The 21,662-nt window shown below is 39.1% G+C and overlaps 1 protein-coding gene across 3 annotated transcripts in view; it reads left to right on the top strand.

The window, feature by feature from the left end:
• The first annotated feature begins 1,926 nt into the window (after window positions 1–1,926).
• TBL1XR1 (TBL1X/Y related 1) overlaps window positions 1,927–21,662 on the top strand; it is a 154,339-nt gene continuing 134,603 nt past the window's right edge. The window contains exon 1 of one of the 3 annotated variants that reach the window (XM_081301145.1): window positions 1,927–2,420. The gene's annotated coding sequence lies outside the window, so the exon portion shown is untranslated. Of the gene's footprint in view, window positions 2,421–3,065; window positions 3,211–21,662 lie in introns of those variants that run through there. The other 2 variants (XM_081301147.1, XM_081301146.1) reach the window with 2 other exon arrangements.

The following is a 21,662-nucleotide window of genomic DNA, read 5'->3' as shown; positions in this document are numbered from 1 at the left end:
TTATAGTAGCTGTTGTCTACAGAAGACCCATCTGTAGCAGAAAGTGGCACAATGTGAAACTTCAAAAACAATCTAGGTCAAGGGCTGAGGACATAGCTTGGCAGTAAAGCATGCCTAGCATGCATGTGCAAGGTCCTGGGTTTGATCTCCAGCAGCACCATCATCACCACCACCACAACAAAACCCAGAAACACCACTCTAAGGAGGATAGTTTTTAGTGACATATATCATTAGTCAACTCATTAAAGTATTTTTAAAAGCAGGAAGATAATTATACTCTCCTTGCACCTGAAATAAGACCTTTGTTCTGGGGTAAAGAAGCATGGGCTGTAGAATCCTGCAGAAATACAAAACTGGTTTTATTTGTGCTGTTTCCCTGTACACTCTGCAGAGTGTTTTGGAAACCTGCAGTTATCTAAATTCCCATCAGGTGACATTGTTTAATCTAACATTCCCTCTTTCATATATGAAAATAGCTCTAAGGACACACCACTGATATGCTTTGAACTCTCCTTTTAGTGGTTGGAAGGGAGTTTCCAATCCCACTCTATTTTCTCTGATAGTTTTCCTGCCCCCCCTCCCCCCATCCTCTTATATTAGTCAGGAAAAGGATTCTGGCTGCTTCCCCCAACCAAGGGTTCATTAAGGGAGAAAGACACTGACCTTGGCTACAAAATCACTTGCCTAACTAATGAATTATTAGGTGACTTGGAGTCCAGAGTGGTTAAAGTTATTTCAGATAATACGTTGTGTAAAAATTTAGGTCTCTTGATTATTCAGAGGAAAGATTTGCTTTAAGATGATTACCACATACTTCCAAATATTGCTAGAAAAATATGAGAACAGAACCTCTTATCCAGCCTGCGAAAATATTATTTTACTTTGAAAACTGTAATAACTGAAAATTAAAAAAAAATTCTAAGTCATATCTTAAAATTAAAAGGGTGGCTGCTTTTTATGTCCTAGGTGTATACCGGGTGTGAGAAGCACCCTTCACCCCTGATTTCTGAGGGGCTTATAAAGATTAACACCAAATGTGCTTTAAAACAAAACAACAACAACAAAAAACATTGCACTCCTTCCCTCAATCATAATGTCGCATTATCAGTCATCTAAGTTACACTTTATAATCTGCCTTGATGTGCTACACACATGCAAAAAGTACACAAAGTGGATAAACTTCTACTGGTGACGTTGCATTGTCTGATATATATATATGTATTTATAGTTACATTATTTTATTGTTGTGAAATGAGAACCGATCAACTAAACCTTTCGAACAGACCCACCAGATGATAAATACCACCATATGTTTGATTCACAGTACATTTGGGCATACACACTTGGATTACAGTTTTGTGTTTAGTATCAAAAACCTTTTCTTGTGTGCATGTTTTCTCTACAGATCCGGTCATCTGGATTGTATTTTGAAAATCGCTGATTACAGATAAGCACCTTTCCAGGTACGCTTCCGAGAAACACATGTATTTACGCACACAAAGGTGTGCACCGAGGTTTTTCGCAAACAAATGTCCATATGATGTCGGCGCCGCGCTCCCGCACATGCCCACCGCGTGTCCGCCCAGCCAGCCGCGCCGCGCCGCCGGGGAGCCCGCGGCCTCCCCGGGAAAGTTAATCCGCGCTTCCGCACCGGCTTCAGCGCGAGCCTCCCGGCCTCCCCCGCGCCGCCCCGCACCCGGCCACCCGGCGGTGGGGGGGTGCGGCGCCGCCGGGCGCCTCCGAGAGCCCGCGGGGCTAGCTTTCTTTTTAAAAGAATGCGCCGCACACACCCAGCCCCCAGCGCCGCGGCAGCGGGCCGGGAGGGAGGGCGGGAGCCGGCCGGCGGAGCCCCCCCCCCGCCGCGCCGCCGCCCGCGTCCGCGCGCCCCTCCCCCGCCGGCCCCTCCCCCGCGCGCCCGCCCGCCCGGCGCAGGCCGCTCGGGTTTGTTTTGCTGCGCGGCCGCCGCCGCCGCCGCCGCGGGCCTCGCGAGCTCATTTGTGCCTGGCTGGTCCCCATTCCTCTCTCCCCAGTGTTGAGTGTCTGAGCCGTTGGCTGCTCCGAACCGTTTGGCTCTTTCCCTTAGTAACAGCTTTTACCTTCTGCCTCAATTCCTCTCCCCGCTCGCGCCCTTCCCCCGCGCGCCGCCTCCCCCCGCCGCCGGCCGCGTGCGCCCCCGCCCCTCCCCCCGCGGCGGGAGCACCTCCGCTCGCCACCTGGGGACCCGCGCCGCGCTCCCCGCCCCCGCCCGCCCGCGCCCATCCCCCGCGCCCTCCGCTCGCCGGGGTTATAATTGCCTCTCACCCCCCGGAGGGGTTATTTTGGGGGTGGTTGGAGGCGGTGGCGGCGGCGGCGAGGAGGGGAATTTCCTTGTGCCTCCATTCCCGGGAGGGGGGAGCGGCGTTGGAGGCCACCGTTTCCAGGTAAGCGCCGGGGGCCGGACCCTGGAGTGGGGTGGCCGCGGGCCGGGGCGGGGGGCGCGAGCCGGAGGCGGCCGGGGGCCCCGGGCCGCGGGGGGGGAGGGGCGCCCGCGGAACATGCATTTTTCAACTTGGCCCTTTGGGGAGCTGGGGCTTAGGTGGGGGAGGGGAAGGGAGGGAGGGCATTTAGGGTGCCCCCATCCCCCCTTTCCCTCTCCGGCTTCTTTGAAATGCTCACGTGCCTGCCCACCCCCTACCCTTTCCTGGTCTCGGGGGATCCTCACCCTAATTATGTTGTTGTTTTCTCGGAAAATGTGCACCTCGGCCTTCTCCCCCTCTTCCACCCTTCGTGCATTTACACCCCCTTTTTGTGCGTGTGTATGTGAGGCGAGCAAGGCTTTCAGGAAAGAATTTGCAGCAAATTGAATCAAGGAGCCATCATGAGGCCGACTCCTTTATAGCCTATTTTTAGCAGAGGAGAAGGCTCCTTTCGGTGCATGCTGTTTTGTTAAACCTTGGGCTGCGATGAGAATTCGCTCCCCTCCCGAGGCGCTTCCCTGGCCCTGCGCGGCGACCCCGGCTGGAGTGCAGGGGGCTGCGGGCGGCTGTTGGGGCCGCGCGGCCGGGGCGGGGGCGCCGGCCGGGGGGAGGGGCGCGCGGCCGCCGGGCCTCACTCCGGGACGTGTTTGTTTGTAACTTAGCGCTTTCTGCCTTCTTAGGGAAGTATTTGGTAGAGACTCTTTGAAGTTGGGTTCAGAAGTGTAGAATTGGCAAAGTTATTGCCAGCGTCCTGGTAAGTTTTGGGTGGCACGGAGTTACATTATTTTCTGACAGTGTAAAGGCCACGTTGTGAGGGTGGTTTCTCGGTAACTTCCTCTTTGCAACCGATGTCATTTTTTTTTTTAAAAGAAGCAGACTTTTATTTAAGCGAAATATTAATCGTAAATGGCAGCACTAGGAAAGCCATGCATGCGTTAACGTGTTCAGTATTTTTGGAAGTTCCTAATTTGCTGAAATAGGCATCACTTTGCAGTGGCAACCGGAATTAAATTTAGATTGTGGAAATGATGTGTTCCATGTAAAATTTGGGTTGTGATGGCTTTTAAGAAATCTCTTTGTTAGGTTATCCACACTCTGTAAAATAATTTGGTGATTACACGGGGGGTAAGTCTTAGAACCTAGTTAAAAATTATATATTCTGCGTGTTTGGAGTTTACTTAAAATCGTGGACTTTGCAGGTACCAGTTGTAGTAAGTTTCAATACCTATGTAATTTACAGTTAGGGAAGTTTACTGTTGACTTTTCCAAACAGGAGCCTTATGCTGATCTAAACATGTTGTTAATAAAATATGGTGGGTGAAATGATGGGTTATTTTTAGTTTGAATCTTTAGTATTAGTGTCTCCCCGCCCCCAATACAATTGAGTAATCATCTTCACCTCTCTTCCCTAAAGACTCCAGTTTGGATAACATAAGGTCCAATCGTTAGGATTTTTATCCTCTTACTAAAGCGACTTGCAATAAATATCCTGATTACACATTGAAGACAGTGACTTTTTGGGTTTCCCAGTGTGATTCATGTTCATTTTTGTTAAATAAGACAGATGCTCATTGGTGAATTCATTAATCCTGACTTCCTGGGGACTGTATCTACTCACCATTTCACTAAGTTTTATGATCTTTAGGGAAGTAGGGCAGCTTTGTCTCCATGAAAACATTGTATATGTTGGATTGAATCATGAGTTAATGGCAAGCTTCCCAAATTATCTTTCGGAGTTCTGGAAATAGTTTGCATTTACCAGTGGGGGAGGGGAGGCAGAAAGAAAACATGCCTGAGGGCGGTCAGGCGTGTTGTGTATTTATACTCTTGCTTTTAAATCGGTTTTCCCTGATTGTTTGGTATATGATTTTTTTTCATTTCTGCTATCCTGCACTGTCTGATGTATGCAGTTGCAATCATTAACTCCATAAATAACTACTTTTTTTTTTGGCCATTTGAATAGTTAGAATCAGATTATAGTATTTAGAACAAATTGGTGAACTGTATGGAGGATGAAAACAGTATGGGCATGAGAAAGTTTTGCTTACAGTGGAGGAACTTATTGTGACTCGCTAATGGCTTAAAAATTGCTGCTAAGCTCACCATCAGCTTAAAACATTCTTCTGTTATTAATATGGGAGAAACTGGAGTGGCCCCCTTATGGAAATTATTGTTATTTTTTATTGATTGTGTAATAGAAGTGTTAAAGTATCTTAATAACTTTTACATATGTTCAGGAATCTTCATGATACTTGTGTTCTCAACACAAATGGACGTTTTTGCACAGTTACCAAGATACCTATCTACAGAGAGAACAAGAAAAAACTGCTTCCTCTGTACTGGGAACCTTTCAAGTAAATGAGAAAGGGCAGCAGCTTAATATAAACATGGGGTTACTGACAAAAGGAGCTGTGAGTAATGAACGTTTGGAACATTAACCTGTTGATTAAATACATTAGTTCATATATAGCAATACTGTATAAATATAACCTGGTCAGATGAGTAGCTGGCAAAGGAATCCCCTTTACACAACAACTTATAGCAGGATTACTATGAAGAATTTGTTAGAACACATTTTAGATGGAGTTAGTAGAAATTATTTGTTGGGCTTGTTCAATTTCAGAGTTATTTATGTAAAAAGAATAGAGGAGAATGTGAATTGGAGGAAGTGTAGGGGAATGGCAGAAATACTGGCACTGCCTGGGACTTTGTATTTTTCTAGTACATGTGAATTTGACATTTATAACATTTATAGTGTAAGTTATTTAAATGCAAAAAAAAAAGGATCTAACATGAGGCATTTGTATTTTGTATTCAGACCTTCCCATAGCAGAGAAGGGATAGGACCTTAAGAACTGTAGAAAAGAATTGGTTAAAAGTGGTCCATTTGCAGACCACCTTGGCACTATCTCCTGCTCTACCACCACTAGAAAATGGAAGTTTGAAGATAGAAAAAGAATTCTTTGAGAAAGTAGATGCTGAAGAATTTGGCTTTACCTATTGCCTTTGGGATTGTACTCAGAGGGCAATTAATTGTCCTTTAGTTATAGAGACCAGAGGAAAGGGGCTCAGCCTGGTTTGCACCTCTAGGAGGTGGGTGGTGCTTTGTGTCATTTAGACCTTGGGCTAAGGTCAGTAGTTTTGGGCTTTCTTTGTGGAGGATGAAACATAGGTGCAAAGAAGTTAATTCACTTGTTCAAGGCTCCCAAAATGTTCAGTGATATACAAGGATTCAAGCCATGTCAGTCTGTGTTCTTTTGTGGTGACCTTATTTACAATAGATTTTCCCACCTTTTTTAGTCTTGGTTTGTAGATATCCTTACAAAAATCTTTCCTTTCCTTGGTGCTGGGGACCCAACCAAGGGCCTTGTGTATGATAAACAAGTCCTCTACCACTGAGCTATCTCCTTCCCTGTTTGTTCTTCCTTTTTTGTCCAGGCTAGCCTTGAATTTGATCCTCCTGCCTCAGCCTACTGGGTAGTTGGAGGTACAGGTGTGTGTCACTGTGGCCTACAAAAACTGTGTTTATAATCACATTTATATTTTTACAGTTTTGTAGCTCTACTAACTGGGTCAAGTGATTGTACTGGATAAATGAAAGTTGTAGGATTCATATCATTGTGCTTATTAGCTCCCTAGCACTATTTAATAAAATGCAATCTTCTTGTTAGCTGCTGTATTTCCTACCTTGAGATTAGCAGTGGTGAAAGGAGCCTCTTGAAATACCACCAGCGGAAATGTTGTTTTGGTCCAGGCATGGTAGCGCAGGCATCCCAGTGACTCTGGAGGCTGAGGTAGGAGCATCTCAAGTTTGAGGCCTATTTATTGAGGCCCTAAGCAACTTAGACCCTGTCTTAAAAAAAAAAAAAGGCCTGGGGTGAGGCTAAGTGTTATGTAAAGTGCCCCTGGTTCAATTACAGTATCCAAAAGAAAAAAAAAATGTTCTGTTCTGTGCTAGAAAATTTTTATAATTTTTTAGTTATAGAAGACAGTACAATGTTTTTTAAAAAATATTCTTAGTTGTTGATGTACCTTTTATTTATTTATTTTATTTATATATATGTGGTGCTGGGGATTGAACCCAGTGTTTCACACATGCTAGGCAAGCGCTGTGCCACTGAGCCACAACCCCAGCCCCAGTAGAATGTATTTTGACATATCATACATACATACATGGAGTATAAATCTGTGCATGAAATTAGCAAGGAAGAGCAAATAAGAGTATGCTTAACTTAAAAGTGTGCATTTCTGAAAATTTGTGTAGGAAATAGCATTTATATTTTTGTGTTGTATAGTGGTTTAAATGAGGGTCCTTGTGCAGACCTGCCTCAATTCAAACTGCCTCAATTCAAACTCAGGTTGTATCCCTCACTAGCTGTGTGATCTTGGAGTAGTAGTAACTCCTGCTGTGTAGTTATTTCACTTGGGCAATGAATGGGGCAGTCATTGAGCTCAGTTTGTTTGATAGTTTGTCAGTTGAGAAGATTGAGTTAAATGTTTGTAATATGTGTAGATGCTTGGCATACCAAGGATCCCTTAAGTGTAATGGGATGGGTTTGGTTTTGAGGTTCATTTCTTTGTATTATATTTTATTTGCTTGTTATTAGTTTTAGTAGGGTCATAATGTCAAAAAAATTTTTGCAGTTCTGTTTCCTGAGGTCTTGGGAACATTTGAAATAAAAAGCAATAATATATTTATTCTCAAAGTTGTGAATAAGGGCTTAGATACACCCTGAAGAATTAGATTGAATGTTAACACTGGGTACTACTTTTTGGTGTGGATATAGTCTTGGACCTTTTGCATGCCTTTGTTGCTATTCTTTTACTTGAGTTTTGACTTTTTAAATCTACTTGCACCATTTTGAACATTTTCCAAATCTTAAAATAAAAATGTGTAACTCCTTTGAGGCTGGATTCAGCAGAGCCTAGGATTTGCCTTTTAGTTTGGAGTGATTACTTCAAGTAGGCGTTTTTTTTTTTTTTTTTTTTTTTGGTCCCCTCTAGTTTTGACCATTTGCCTGAGTTCTTGCTCCATATTTTCAGTTTGGTCAGGAAAGTTCTTTTCCTCTGAAATACCTGTAAATCTTGTCCTGATTTCATTTCCCATTCTTATTTCAGCAGTGATTTTTGCTCATAATAATCAATGATCAAGACTGTACTGGTGCTTTGACAAGTACTGTGGCACTCTGAGCAGCTGATATCCTTAATTTAGCAGGAAAATAGAGGTTTAGGTAGTGAGGGGCAGGAGTAGGGATGTAGGCTCAGTTTGTCTGATAGTTTATGCCAGTGTTCTTACCTGGCAGTCTACTGTCTATAGTGAATGAATGAGTGAGGGAATGGTCATTAAGTTTGGGTTATTGCCTTAATTTTTTAGTTGGTTGCCCTGAGCAACCTTTCTTCTCTATCCCATCTTCTGTAACTACTGACAGTGTAATTTATTTAAAATACTGGTTTCATTATGTCAGCTCCCCTGCTGGAAAACCCATAATGGATTCCCTGTGCCAACTGGATTGAGTTCATATGCTTCAGTCTGGCTTTTAAGGTGTCATTCTACCTAGTCAGCTTTATTTCCCATTCTTCCCTAACTGGGATTCTTGCATGTCTTTCAGATCCTGCAGTTTTGCCATACTCATTACAAATTTCTGTGATTTTGTTCATTCCATTTCTTCCCTTTGTCCTTTTTATAGCCTAGTTTCAGTCCTACTACTCCTGTAAAGTCTTTTCTGGCTGTCTTGACTCAGGATATTTCTTTGAGATCCTGTTGCATTTAATGAATATAACAAACTGCATATCTGTTGTTTCTGTGGCATGTGGCATGTTGTATCAACTACATATTACAATTCTAGAAGGGAAGAACCTGTTTTCCTTTTAAAAGAAATTTTTTTTAATCAAGAGCTGAAATAATACTATTTTAATGTTAAAATGAATTGTTTATGCAGGGCCTCTGTTTAAATGAGAGCAGTGATAGCCCTATTTCACTATTACTAATAAGGTAGAATTTTCTTTTTTGAATTAGATTTCCAAGGTTTAGGTGTATTATTTATATTTAATTGTTTATTTGAATTTTAATACTGCCAGAGTGAAGGAAAAAATCCTTGTCAGTTCTTAAGAGTTAGGTGAAAGTGGATATAGGTTTGTTCTCTTACTGGTGAAATAGTAGCCACAGTAGAGAGTCAAAACATAATTAGGAACCATGTCACACTGAGTTGACTTTATCTGATTATACAGATTGACTATTTATCTGAAAGTCTTGGGTCCAGAAGTGTTTCAGATTTTGGAGTTTTTCAGATTTTGAAAAATTTTTTCAGATTTGATTTTGTGGATGGAACCCAAGTATAAGCATGAAATTCATTTGTTTCACATTCACATTGTACCCATAACCTGAAGTAATTTTATATAGTACTTTCAGTGTGCCGGTGGCTTGACTTCATCTTGTTATAGGAAATCAGGTGTGGAATTTTCCACTTGTGGGGTCATGTTGATGCTCCAAAAGTTTTGGATTTTCTGATTAGGGATGCTCCATCTGTAGGCTGGCATAAATATGGTTAAAATTTTGAATTTTTTGAAATTCTAAATCTTTTTTAAAGAATTTTTTAATATTTATTTTTTAGTTTTTGGTAGGCACAACATCTTTCTTTGTATGTGGTGCTGAGGATCGAACCTGGGCTGCACACATGCCAGGCGAGCACGCTACCGCTTGAGCCACATCCCCAGCCCGAAATTCTAAATCTTTAAGGCTTTTCTTCCTTATTTTCTCAGTGGTATACCTACATAGGTTTTTTTTTTTTTTTTTTTTTTTTTTTTTTTTTTTAAATTTTTCTAAAGCTTTAACTCTTGTTACATCATATAGCATTCTAACCACACTAGAATCTCATTTGGGCTAATACTATTGACATATTAATATTCAATATAGAGTGTGTCTATTATACAGCATAAGTGGGTTTAATCTACCAGAAGAATGTCATCTTAACCATCTTCCTTCAATAAGTTTTATGGTAGACCTGTGCGATATTAGTTCTAACCAACCAGGATAATTGACTCTACAGGTAAATAATTTGGTGTTATAGCTTTTCAACATTTAAAAAATTTTTAGAGTTTTAAAATGAAAGCTTCTTGCAAGATTTTGAGTCAAAATGAGCTATGTTGCTTTCTGAGAGCTTAGTTTTGTAACTCAGAAATAATATAATGAACTTTGTGAGAGTCATGCTGAAAGGTCGGTAATTAAATTTCAGTAAATATAGAAAGAATACCCAGATTAAGGAAAAGATTTACATGAAATGAATAAATTGAGGAATGAATGAGGAAGAGTAGGTGTTGAATATTTAAACTGGGAAGTTTGCCTGTTTCCCCCTTTGTCTACTGAAGGTTTGTTTCCTTTTTCTTTTTTATATTTTCATGTTTTTTGGGTACTGGGGATTGAACCCAGAAGGGCTTTACCATTGAGCTACATCCCAGCTCTTTTCACTTTTTATTTTAAGACAGGAGTCTGACTAAGTTGCTTAGGGCCTCTCTAAGTTGCTGAAGCTGGTCTCAAACTTGGAATTCTCCTGCCTCAGCCTCCCTAGCTGCTGGTATTGCAGGTATGGGCAACCATGCCTGGCTTGTAGGTTTCTTGTAGGAGGTAGAATTTAAGAAAAAGAAGAGAATGTGATGATCAAGAGTCAAAGATAGTTATTCCATTATCTTAATAGAACAGTTATTTGTATGAAATTTACTCTGGATGTGTTAAAACTTTTTTAAAAACAGGATGTTTAAAAATTTTAATACAGTAATTTTTTTTAAAACTCTTTAGGACTAGATATCATTCTACTTGATATTCTTTGTTTCATCAGAGGTCAGAGATATCAGTTAGTGCTTTTACTTCTTTCTTTGTCTCTCTCCCTTGCCCTTTTTTAGTATTCTAAAGAGTGGGGCATTATAAAGAGGCAGTGAACTCTACACGGTTTTTAAGCGGATGTTTTGTGTTTTTGTGTATTTTCTCGGAATGGTGAGTAGCATTTTAACAGGGATCCAATATTAAGTGAGCAGATTTTTTTAGTAATTTTTTTTTTGAGCAAAACCGTGGTTGTGTGGGGAAATCATTTCACTTCTACAAATATATATATATCAATATGATCAGATAAAATGTTACCTAAAATTTGCTCATGTATATTAAATATACTCAATCAACCAATGATTGATTGAGTATATTTAATACTTTTAATCCCTTTATTAAAACTCTCTAAGATTTGGTCATTTTAATAATTTTTGGGGGCTGGAGATGTGGCTCAAGCGGTAGCGCGCTTGCCTGGCATGCGTGCAGCCCGGGTTTGATCCTCAGCACCACATACAAACAAGATGTGTCCGCCAATAACTAAAAATAAATAAATAAATAAATATTTAAAAAAATTAATAATTTTTGAAGGATATCTATATGGAAAGTTTGCTTCAATTAATAGTTGACTCAAAAGCTATAGCCTTCTGTAGAACAATAGTCTTGAAAGCACTCTATTAGTAGTAAGCAAACACCATGCCCAGATGTGTATTAAAATAATAGAGCATTTTGGTTATTAACTACACATAGAACACAGCTGATGAATTAGGGGGAGGTGTTCTATGTGTTCCCTTAATTTGAACAGACTAATTGAGTAGAGTGTAGGCTAATTTTGTTTGATTTCTATTTAGTTTCTGTCATGCCATTAACTCACAGTATTAGGCATTTGGGTCATGGTAATAGATAATGAAATTCCTTAATATCCTTTTCTGTTTTTCTGCATAATTATTCTTTTATGAAATAGAACTTATGTATGAATTTTCAAGTATGGTTTGTGGCTATAGAATTGTTCTTTAGCACCATTTATTTATTTGGTACTGGGGGTTTAATTCAGGGGCACTTGACCACTGAGCCACATCCTCAGTCCCATTTTGTATTTTATTTAGAGAAAGAGTCTCACTGCATTGCTTAGTGTCTCACTTTTGCTGAGGCTGGCTTTAAACTCTTGATTTAAACTCTGCCTCAGCCTCCTAAGCTGCCGGGATTACAGGTGTGTGCCACTCTTCCCAGTGTTAGCACCTTTTAATAACAAAGTATAATATACATGTTTTCCCCTAGTACAGTGTTTATTTAAATCACTTTTCTCTGTAAGCAATGAACATTTATAAGATCTTAGAATGGGGTTAGGAGTAGTCTGGTGTTGTGTCTGGGAAGTAGAGATTTCCTGTTCTTGTGCAAAAACAAAAGAAGAAGAAGAACAACAACAAATAGGCCCACAGTGGTATTACATCTTTGATTTTAGACTTCCTTGTGTCCAGCCAACAGAAGTCACAAAGTTTTGACATCTGGTGAGAAATATTTGTGTGTGAATTGTTCCCTTATAGATTTGTGTAGATTTGGTGTTTTTCACTGACATTTAAAGTTTCTTCTCAAAAATGTCTAATTAAAAAAACAAGGGATTGGGAAATCCAATATCATTTACTGTCATTTTAATTTAAAAAGGGATATATAGTAAGAGTATGTGTGTTTACGTATATGCTTGTTGTACATGCTTAGCAAATGTAGAAAGATGTGTAAAAGACCAGCAGTGGTGTTGGAGTGGGGCTGGAGTGGACAGATCATTTAGTCAGGTGTGGGAGAGACTTATTCATTTATAATCTTTTGAATTATTTAAATATGTTCATATACCATTTTGAGAATGGTAATTGTGAAAAATCAAAGTATCTCCTTGAGAATTTTTAATTTTTGAATTTGGACAGTCAAAAGAGCAAAAACTGTTAATATCTTGTGCTTTTCAGGCAGTTTTTTAAAGAAGTAGAACTGTATGTACGTATGTACATACGTGTACACACAGACACAAATCTTTCTCTCTCACACATACACACACATATACATATTTTTTTGTACTGGGGATTTAACCCAGGGGTGCTTTACCACAGGGTCTCATGAGATACCTTGCTAAGTTGCTGAGTTTGGCTTTGAACCTGCGAACCTCCTGTATCAGCCTCCCAAGTAGCTGGGATTACAGGTGTGGTCCACCATACTTGACAAGATTGGAAACACTTTTATTCCTCAGATTTGTTGGCAGAATAACAGACCAGTGCTGAACTTGTGATTTATGAATTCTGTCCAAGCTTGATAATTAGAAACAATTCAGTGCCAGCTTTCAAAGGAGGTTTTGTTGTCCAGAAGTACATAAGTGTTGTCTTATTTCAAAGGTATTAGTCTTCCAAAGGTTTAGGAATCAGGTGAAAATTGGGATTCTCATAGGTTAATAGTTGATTTCAGGAATTGTGATACATTTGGGTACAGTGGGACTTATGGAACTATGCATTCTGATATTGTATGGACCTTACTGTGTGTGACCTGTGAACTTAATGTGTTATTGACTCCAAGGAGATAGAAACATTGATTTTAATTCTGTGGCACAGTTACTTAATGCTTGCAATCCTGAAGCCATGGCCCTCTCTTCATCATTAACAGAGGACGAAGTAGGATCTGATCTGGTAGTAATCTCTCACTCTTGGTTGATGCTGTGAAGAGCTAGAGCCCGGCATACCTGGTTTGAATCATGTCACTCCTATTTACTGTTAGGGCTTTGGGAAATAGATATCTAACTATTCCAGTTGGTTTCCACATCTGAAAAATGGGACTAATGGATAATTAGTTCTTCACAAAGCAGTTGTGAGCATTGAAATGGGAACACATGTAAAGTAGCATAGAGTATGGCAGAGAGAGAGAAGAGGTACTTAATAAATAAATGTTAGCTACTCTTGGTGGCCTTTGCTAGCTGCAGCAGAAACAGCTGAAGAGAGGTGGAAAATTGACACCTCTTCTGACAACTTATTCTGTAAACCTGTCTTGGCTGCTGTGCCAACTACAGAGATGAGATGGCTAATAAATGTTAGAATTTCTAATCCAGAGGGCTAAGACTGCATTTGGTGACTGAACTTTTATTGCTCAGTATAGAATAAGATTGTGTACTATGGAGCTTCATTAATGTATGATAACCATGTTCTTTTGCGTTCGTATTTTATATTGAATTTGATCACATTTTGACATTCCAAGAAAAAGAAAATTGCTACCTTCATTAAAAAGTAAATTAGGGCTGGGGCTGTAGCTCAGTGCCAGAGTGCTTGCCTAGCATGTGTGAGACAGATCCTCAGCGCCACATAAAAACAAATAAAATAAAGGCATTCTGTTCATCTACAACTACTAAAAATTTTATTTTTAAATAAATAAATTGGCCAGGTATGTTGGTGCACACCTGTAATCTCTACTATTCAGGAAACTAAGGTGGGAGGATCATAAATTTGAAGCCATCTTGGGCAACTTAATGAGACACTGTTTCAAAAATAAAAAAGGGATAGAGAGTTCAGTGGTAGAGTACCCCTGTGTTCAATTCCTAATACTGGGATGGTGGTGGTGGTGGGGAGAATTTGTACTCCTCTTCTCCAGTTCCTAGGAGATCAAACAGTACTGCTTGGGTCAGTCATATACATATACATGTTACATTTTATGCAAACTATGACATGAACTTTTATTAAAAATACATATGGTGCAACACATGATATGTATATATACAAAAGAAACTGAAATAAGTTTTCAGGAGCTGATTGAACGCCAGAACACCAGACACACAGTTATTTTCCATAATTTTCTGTCCCGCTCCGCTTTTTTTTTTTTTTTTTTTTTTTGTGGGGCTGGGGGTTGAACACAGGGCCTTGTGCATATGAAGCAAGCACTCTACCAACTGAGCTATATGTGCAGGCCCCTGTTTTCTATTTTAAATATACTTTTATAAACCTCTTATTATTGTTATTTGTGATACTGGTCATTGAATCCAGTGGTGCTTTACCACTATATCTTTAACCCTTTTTATTTTGAGACATTCTTGTTAAGTTGTCCAGGTTGGCCTTGAACTTGCCATCCTCCTATTTCAGCTTCCCAAGTAGCAGGGTTTATAGGTGTGTGCCACTGCTACTGGCATTTATTTATTTATATTTTGGGGTAAGAAAACCAGGTCCTCATACATGCTCAGCAAGCACTGTATCCCCAAGCTACATCATCATTCCTCATTTCAGTATTTAAAAATAATGATTTTATTATTCGTTGAATTTAGAAAATGCTGGGTCAAAGGAATATAGAATTGTGATTTCCTACACTCGGAATGGAAACAAGTTGACATTCCGAACGATGGAGGCCTAGATAAGTCCCATTTATTGTTGCTGTGTCTTTAATATTCTAAGGCTGTGTTAGGATTCTGAAGTTCGGATACACCAGTTTTGTAAGGTGTGAACTGTAAGTAAGATACAAAGGATAAAAAGGAATTTTGATGGCTAATAAATGTAAGCATAAAGACTTTTTGGGAAATCTGCAAGCAGCTGCAGATTAAGACCCGTGAATATTTCCCATAAAAGGTTAGTAAGGATTAACAGGAATGACTGTTACAGTAGGTTTCTTATATCCTATTAGAGAAAAAGTTTAGATAATTACTTTATACTATTTTAAGCAAAGATGAACATGCCTTAACATGTTGGTTGCATGAAATTATACTATTTGAAGATTGAGTTTCTGTGATATTTAAACTGACATTCTGATCTATGACCTCTAGTCTCTGTTTCTAGCACAGATCTCTCCTTGATCCAGAGTTAATTTGTGGACTCTTATTAGGGAGAGCCTTCCTTGAAGACAGTTGTCTTTCACTCATTTTATTTTCAGCACCTAATAGAGTGCCTGATACCCAATAGACTTGCCATTCAATTTTAGTTGAACACATGAAATTCTGAGTTATAGTTATAATACAGTAGAACTTTGATCTTAAGATGATTCACATATATAAAACTAGAAGCCCACCCAATTTCACAAATTCGTTGCCCCTTGGACTCATTGTGTTTATTATATGTAAGAATTGTGAGGGTCTGGCTCTGTGCAGTGGTACACACCTGAAATCCCAGTGGCTCTGGAGGAGGATGGTGAGTTTAAAGCCAGCTTCAGCAAAAGTGAGGTGCTAATAAGCAACTCAGTAAGACCCTGTCTCTAAATAAAATACAAAGTAGGGTTGGGGATGTGTCTTAGTGGTTGAGTGCCCCTGAGTTTAGTCCCCCCAAAATTGTGAGGGTCTGCCTGATGATCCAGCGTCCTGTCCTTCAAGGTATGAGTTCTCAGTTCATAAATCTTCTGATGCCTTTGCCTTTGAGTCTGGCTTTCCCCCAGGGCTCAGAGGATGTTTATGCTCTAAGTCCTAAACTAGCCCTTGCTCTATAAGTGAGTTTGTGGCCCAGATTGCCTCTTAATTTTGGCTGCCTCCTCTCCTACTTTAGTTAGTCTGTTGTGGAAACAATTTGCACTTTCTTCCAGTGTTTTACTATTGAGTGTAGACTGGTGGTAGCATTAGATTTTCACTTGATGCTGATAAGTGGCAACAAGACAATTGGAAGACAGATGAAGGTCCTAATTTGAATAAGAGTAGGTGATGGTAACACCATGTTGTCATGGTGAGCAGGGCCACATTTTTTTACTTATCAAAATATTCTGAGAGGGGCTGGGGATGTGGCTCAAGCGGTAGTGGGCTCGCCTGGCATGCGTGCGGCCCGGGTTTGATCCTCAGCACCACATACAAACAAAGATGTTGTGTCCGCTGAAAACTAAAATAAATAAATGTTAAAAAAAAAAATATTCTGAGACCTGGGATATTTGGAGTAGAGGTTTAAGATGAGGGAACTTGGTCTCCTTGATTCTTTTACTTGGAGCCTTCCAAATTAGGAGAGCCTTCCAAATTAGGTGACCCTTTTGTCATTAAGGGAGGCATTTGAACTGCTTAATAGAAATATTAATTTGTTGTCAGGGAAGAAAGGATTTTCAGTTTAAAAGTGAACTAAAATGATTGCTACAATATTTCAGTGGTATTTTAAAAGAATACTTAAAAATGAATGTTTTAAAAATTCATTGGTAAATTTAAAATCACCAAGGATAGTACATTTAAGAGATGAATATTTTCACTTTCCCCTAAATGTTACTAAATGGGGGAATGAATGCATCCTACAGGCTTTTTTAGCTTTATGTTTGCTTGTCTGGACCAGTGTGCTCTTGCTCAGGTAGGTAACTTGGTCTTTGGTATCTCTAAATAACTCTACTCATTGTATGCAGGTGTATTTTCTAATTTCTTTTCCACCCCACCCCTCTTTGGGTCAGATGTTGTGGGGATCTTGTTGCCTTGTTTCAGCTAGCCTCATTTGCCTTTCTTGTGTTTTCTTCTAGATGACTCATAAGTTTTGGTAGTGAATACATTGGTTTTTAGCATAGCAGTGACTTCCTACAAAGTGAGAACTGGCAATGACAGGAAAGTGTGTTTTGTTTTGTTTTTTTTATTTTTAGACTGTAACAACATACTCATGTACTTTTGATAAATATTACTATGAATGCCTATGATATAATTTAAAAGTTAGGTTTGAAGCCATCTTCAAACCGTAGTTTTCAGGACTGTTGTCAGTGTGAGGGCTGGGACTGTATTTCAGTGGTAGAGAGCTTCCCTAGCATGTGTGAGGCTTGGGTTCCATTCCCAGCACTGTAAGTAAGAGTAGTTGTCAGTGTGAATGGGGGCGGGGGTGTTTCTGGTTTGATTTCAGAATACATTCTGCATCTTCTGTTTTATTCTTTGTAAAATTTGGGTACATTTTTACTTATCTTTCTGGAGTTTCAGTTCCTCTAGTTGCAAAATACCAAATACTTACAAGGATTTAATTGGAATACAAAGATGGCGTAAGTTAAAAAGAACACTTGGTTTTACTCCAGTGTATGTCTGTTTGTGAATGGGCTCTGTATGATTGTAAATAGGGGAGTTATGTGAGTATAATGAGGAAATTGCTCTGGCTTATACATTTTCTCTGGTGTATTCATGTTTTGCACCAAGTAGCAATAGCTGAGCTCAAAGTAGGCTAAGAGCTGAATGCAACAAGCCATGGAGGTCACTCTTGAGTTCTTTCTTCCTTTTGGCCTAGTTTGGCCATGTTTTCAGTTTTGAAAGTTATTGTGTGATTCTTCCCGATCTCTGTGCATTTTGCCTATGTGCACCAACATTCTCAAGTATTTATTTATTTATTTTTTGGTAGTGGAGATCTAATCCAGGGATCCTTTACTACTAAGCCATATCCCCAGCCCCCCAACTCCTTTTTTTTTTTTTTAGTTGTAGATGGACACACAAAATCGTTATTTATTTTTATGTGGTGCTGAGGATCAAACCCAGGGCCTCACGCCTGCAAGGCAAGTGCTCTACCACTGAGCTACAACCCCAGATCCCTTTTCTATTTTTTATTTCACTTAGTTCATTTAGTTGCTCTTTAAGTTGCTGAGGCTGGCTTTGGAATTGAAATCCTCCTGTCTTAGCCTCCCCCAGTTGCTGGGATTATAGGTCTGTGCCACAATGACCAGTCTCAAGTATTCTTTTTCTTACACCCCCCCCCAACTTAATGTTGTATATTGCAATTATTTATGAGGAATTTAACATTAGAAATTTATTAGTATTTTGTATGGGTTTTAATTGCTTTTGTTAATGTTTTGCTTATAAAGTTGCATAAGTTTTGAATGTCTCCCTTAACCTTGTTTTTTTTTTTTTTAAATTTCATAAAGCTGTTACTTTTAACAGGTGATTTTGCACAAAGTGAAGTTTTTCATGAATGTATATATTGTCTTACAGAATGCACAATGCTGTGTGTGTGTGTGTGTGTGTGTGTGTGTGTGTGTAAGGTTTTGTCTGGCACTTTAGAGATACTCAGGAAATGTCAGTTTCCTTTCCTTTTCCTCAGAAGGCATTTTCATCATATTCAGCATAAAGTTCAGACATTTTTCCTTAGCCTTTGAGCCACCCCTTCTCCATGTGATCTGGTCCCCAGGCACCTCACAAACCTTTCCTAGTTCATAGTACCGTTCCCCTTGTTCCCTGTGCTCAGCCATACCAACTCCACACTCATTGAACAAGTTTATCTCTGTCTCAGCATCTTAATTACTTTGTCCTTTGCCTCATGTTCTGCCCTGATATTATCATATACCTTACTCTTTCATGTCATTCATATTTCAGTTTCAGTGCCATCACACCAAAGAGGTGACACTGAAGCAGCTGCACATTCCCAACCATTTTTAGTCATAAGACCCTTCTCATTGCACTTATCTTTTTTTTCTAATGAAGTAGCCTTAGTGGATGATTTATTTTCTTCCCTGGAGAATTTAAACTTCATGAGAACAGAAATAGGCTCTGTCTTGTCACTCTGTCTCCAGTACCTAGAACAGAACCTGGCAGGGACTTAGGAAATATTTGAGTGAATTAATGTCTTAGGAATGTTCTTGTCACCTGCTGGTATTCTTAAACTGGTTCATCCTTACAGTGGAATATTGAAAATAAGTTATTCAAAGAGGGTGTTCAGGGTAGGGTTAGAAGAGGTTTTGTTAAATTAGTAGTTATGTTTGGAAGCCCAGTGACATGATGAGAGCTGTATGTTTTTCTTAGAGGAATGTTTTTTAGAGAGAGAGAGAGAGAGAGAGAGAGAATGAATTTTAATATTTTTTTAGTTTTTTTGCGACACAATATCTTTGTATGTGGTACTGAGGATCGAACCCGGGCTGCACGCATGCCAGGTGAGTGTGCTACCGCTTGAGCCACATCCCCAGCCCTAGAGGAATGTTCTTAAAGATGGTATTTGAATCAATCTAGAAAACAGGTAAAGGGAATAATTAATGATCTGATCTTAAAATGTCATTTGTGCTAATCATAAATGCTAGATTTTTATTCATTTATTTATTTGTAGTTGGAAACAATACCTTTATTTTTATGTGGTGCTGAGAATTGAGCCCAGCGCCTTGCACATGTTATGCAAGCGCTCTACCACTGAGCTACAACCCCAGACCCCATAAATGCTAGGTTTTCAGAAATTAATATTTTGTTTCAATTAAAGATACATACTTCATCATTCAAGTAGCTTGAGGGCTAGGTACCATCATTTGTATTTAAGAAATTTCCTTTACATTTACATACAATATTGTCTTCATTAATCATGCTTATCTCCTCAAGTTGGCATTTGAGTCAGAATTCTTAGTTGTACTGTAGTAACCCAATTCCTATTTTTGGTTTCATCCAAGAGAGGTGTGGTTCATTGGAATGTGGAATCCAAAAGTGGATTGAACATTTATATATAGGAAGAACATCAAGTCAGCTGGGCTTTCTGTCAATCCAAATCAGATCCAATTTAATGCTACCGAAAGTCTGTGTCAACAGCCCTGTAGTTTTTTTATTTTTTATTTTTTAAATTGTTGATGAACCTTTACTTTATTTATATGTGGTGTTGCGAATTGAACCCAGTGCCTCACACATGCTAGGCAAGCACTCTACCACTGAGCCACAACCCCAGCCCAGCCCTGTAGTTTTTTTTTTTTTTTGAGTTGGTTTCATACTTTCATAGTAGATTGGCTTTCTTTACACAGTAGAAATATAAATTGACAGTGCCTGAATTTTTATTTTCTCTTTCCTCTCTTGTAGAGACAACTGTTGGTTTTTTTTTTTTGTTTGTTTTTGTTTTTAATTTGGAAACTTGAAAGACACTGATCAATTTGGTTTTGGAAGGTGCCCACATGGCCACATTAAAACTGATTTCTCCCAAGTTCTCAGAGGAGGCCAAGAACAGTGGTTGTGAAAGTTAAGTAAATAAGAGAGTGTCTAGGGAGACCCCTTTTTCCCTAACTGACCTTTGTATTCATTTTTAGTTGGGAAGATTAGGCCTTTAGTTCATGATACAGTGGCACTTAAAGTTCTGTTTTATCCAGAAGTGACATATTCCTTGATTAACTCTGAGCCTTTTCAAATAAAGAATTCATTTTTAAAATTAAAAATTGAGGATACTCATGTGATACTAATTGTAATTTTGTGGGAGGTACTGGGGATTGAACTCGGGGTCTTGTATGTGCTAGGCAAGTGCTTCACCACTAAGTGACATCCCTAACCCTTCTTAAAAAAAAAAAATTTTTTTTTGAGGTAGTACCGCCCAGCTGACCTTGAAGTTGATAATCTTCCTGTTTCAGCCTCCTGAGTAGCTAGGATTACCAGTATGTGCCACTGTGCCTGGCAGTAATTGTAGTATTATGTACTTTGATTGTAGCTAACAAGGGTTTTCAGATGAATTGTCTTGTTAAAATGAGATGTAAAATAAAAATTTGATGCAATTTATTTTGGTATTCTTTTTAGTATTAACATTGCTAATTTAATAATAATGGAAGCAGATATTTAAAGGCACTAGGTAATTGTCAACAGGTTCATTATACAAGTTTAGGGGATATTTTAACCTCTCAGGAAGATAACTGTCTTTATCCTAATGAGACACTTAATTTTGTTACACACTAAAATTATTTAAGTTTTAAAAATGCTTAATTAGCTTACCAAAATAAGAAAATGAGTTGCTACATAGAGGAAACTTTCTGTGACCTAAGAGATTATTAAATTCTTTTAGACTTCATTTCCTTCGTTTTTATGACATTATACTGGGTTTCCCAGGTGTCCTCTGGATCTAATGTTCTATGACCTTAGGATTACATGCATAGTTTAAAAATTGTATTGAGCCAGATTGTAGGGAAAGTATACAATACTGATATCTGCCTAAACAGTCCCCCTGCCTTTTTTTGAGTGGGGAGTGAGTATTGAGGGTTGAACATAGAGGTGCTTTGCTACTGAACTATATCTTCAGTCCTTTTTATTTTTTAAGATAGGGTCTCACTAAGTTGCTAAGGTCTGCTCTTAAGTTGCTGAGCCTGACCTTGAACTTGTGATCCTCCTGCCTCAGACTCCCTGGCTGCTGGGAGAACAGGTGTGCACCACCACACCTGGCTGAAACAGTTTGCATTTCTCAGACTCATTTTCAGTTAATATTAGTCTCAAAGAATATATTTTAGATACCTGAATATGAAAATTTTATTCATTAATTTTTCTTTCATGAGTTTCACATGCATAAGTTATATCCCATTTCATTGTAGAGAATTAGAAGAAATAGCACCACATGAGAAGATACTGTTCACATCTATAACTTTACTAATACTAAAATTTCAAGAGCTGACATGTTGACAACTAATTGAAAATTTTCATATGATAAAATAATTTGCAAAAAAATTATCTAATGTATAGGTTGTATGATAGGAGGAGAGGGTATCAAGGCATGAAGGTATCTAACAGTGTGGTCTTTTCTGGCCAACAGTTT

Source organism: Spermophilus citellus (genome assembly GCF_964194105.1).
Source record: "Spermophilus citellus genome assembly, chromosome: 7".
Taxonomy (NCBI): domain Eukaryota; kingdom Metazoa; phylum Chordata; class Mammalia; order Rodentia; family Sciuridae; genus Spermophilus; species Spermophilus citellus.
The sequence above is the reverse complement of the archived record's forward strand: the minus strand, read 5'-3'. Positions and strand labels throughout refer to the sequence as shown.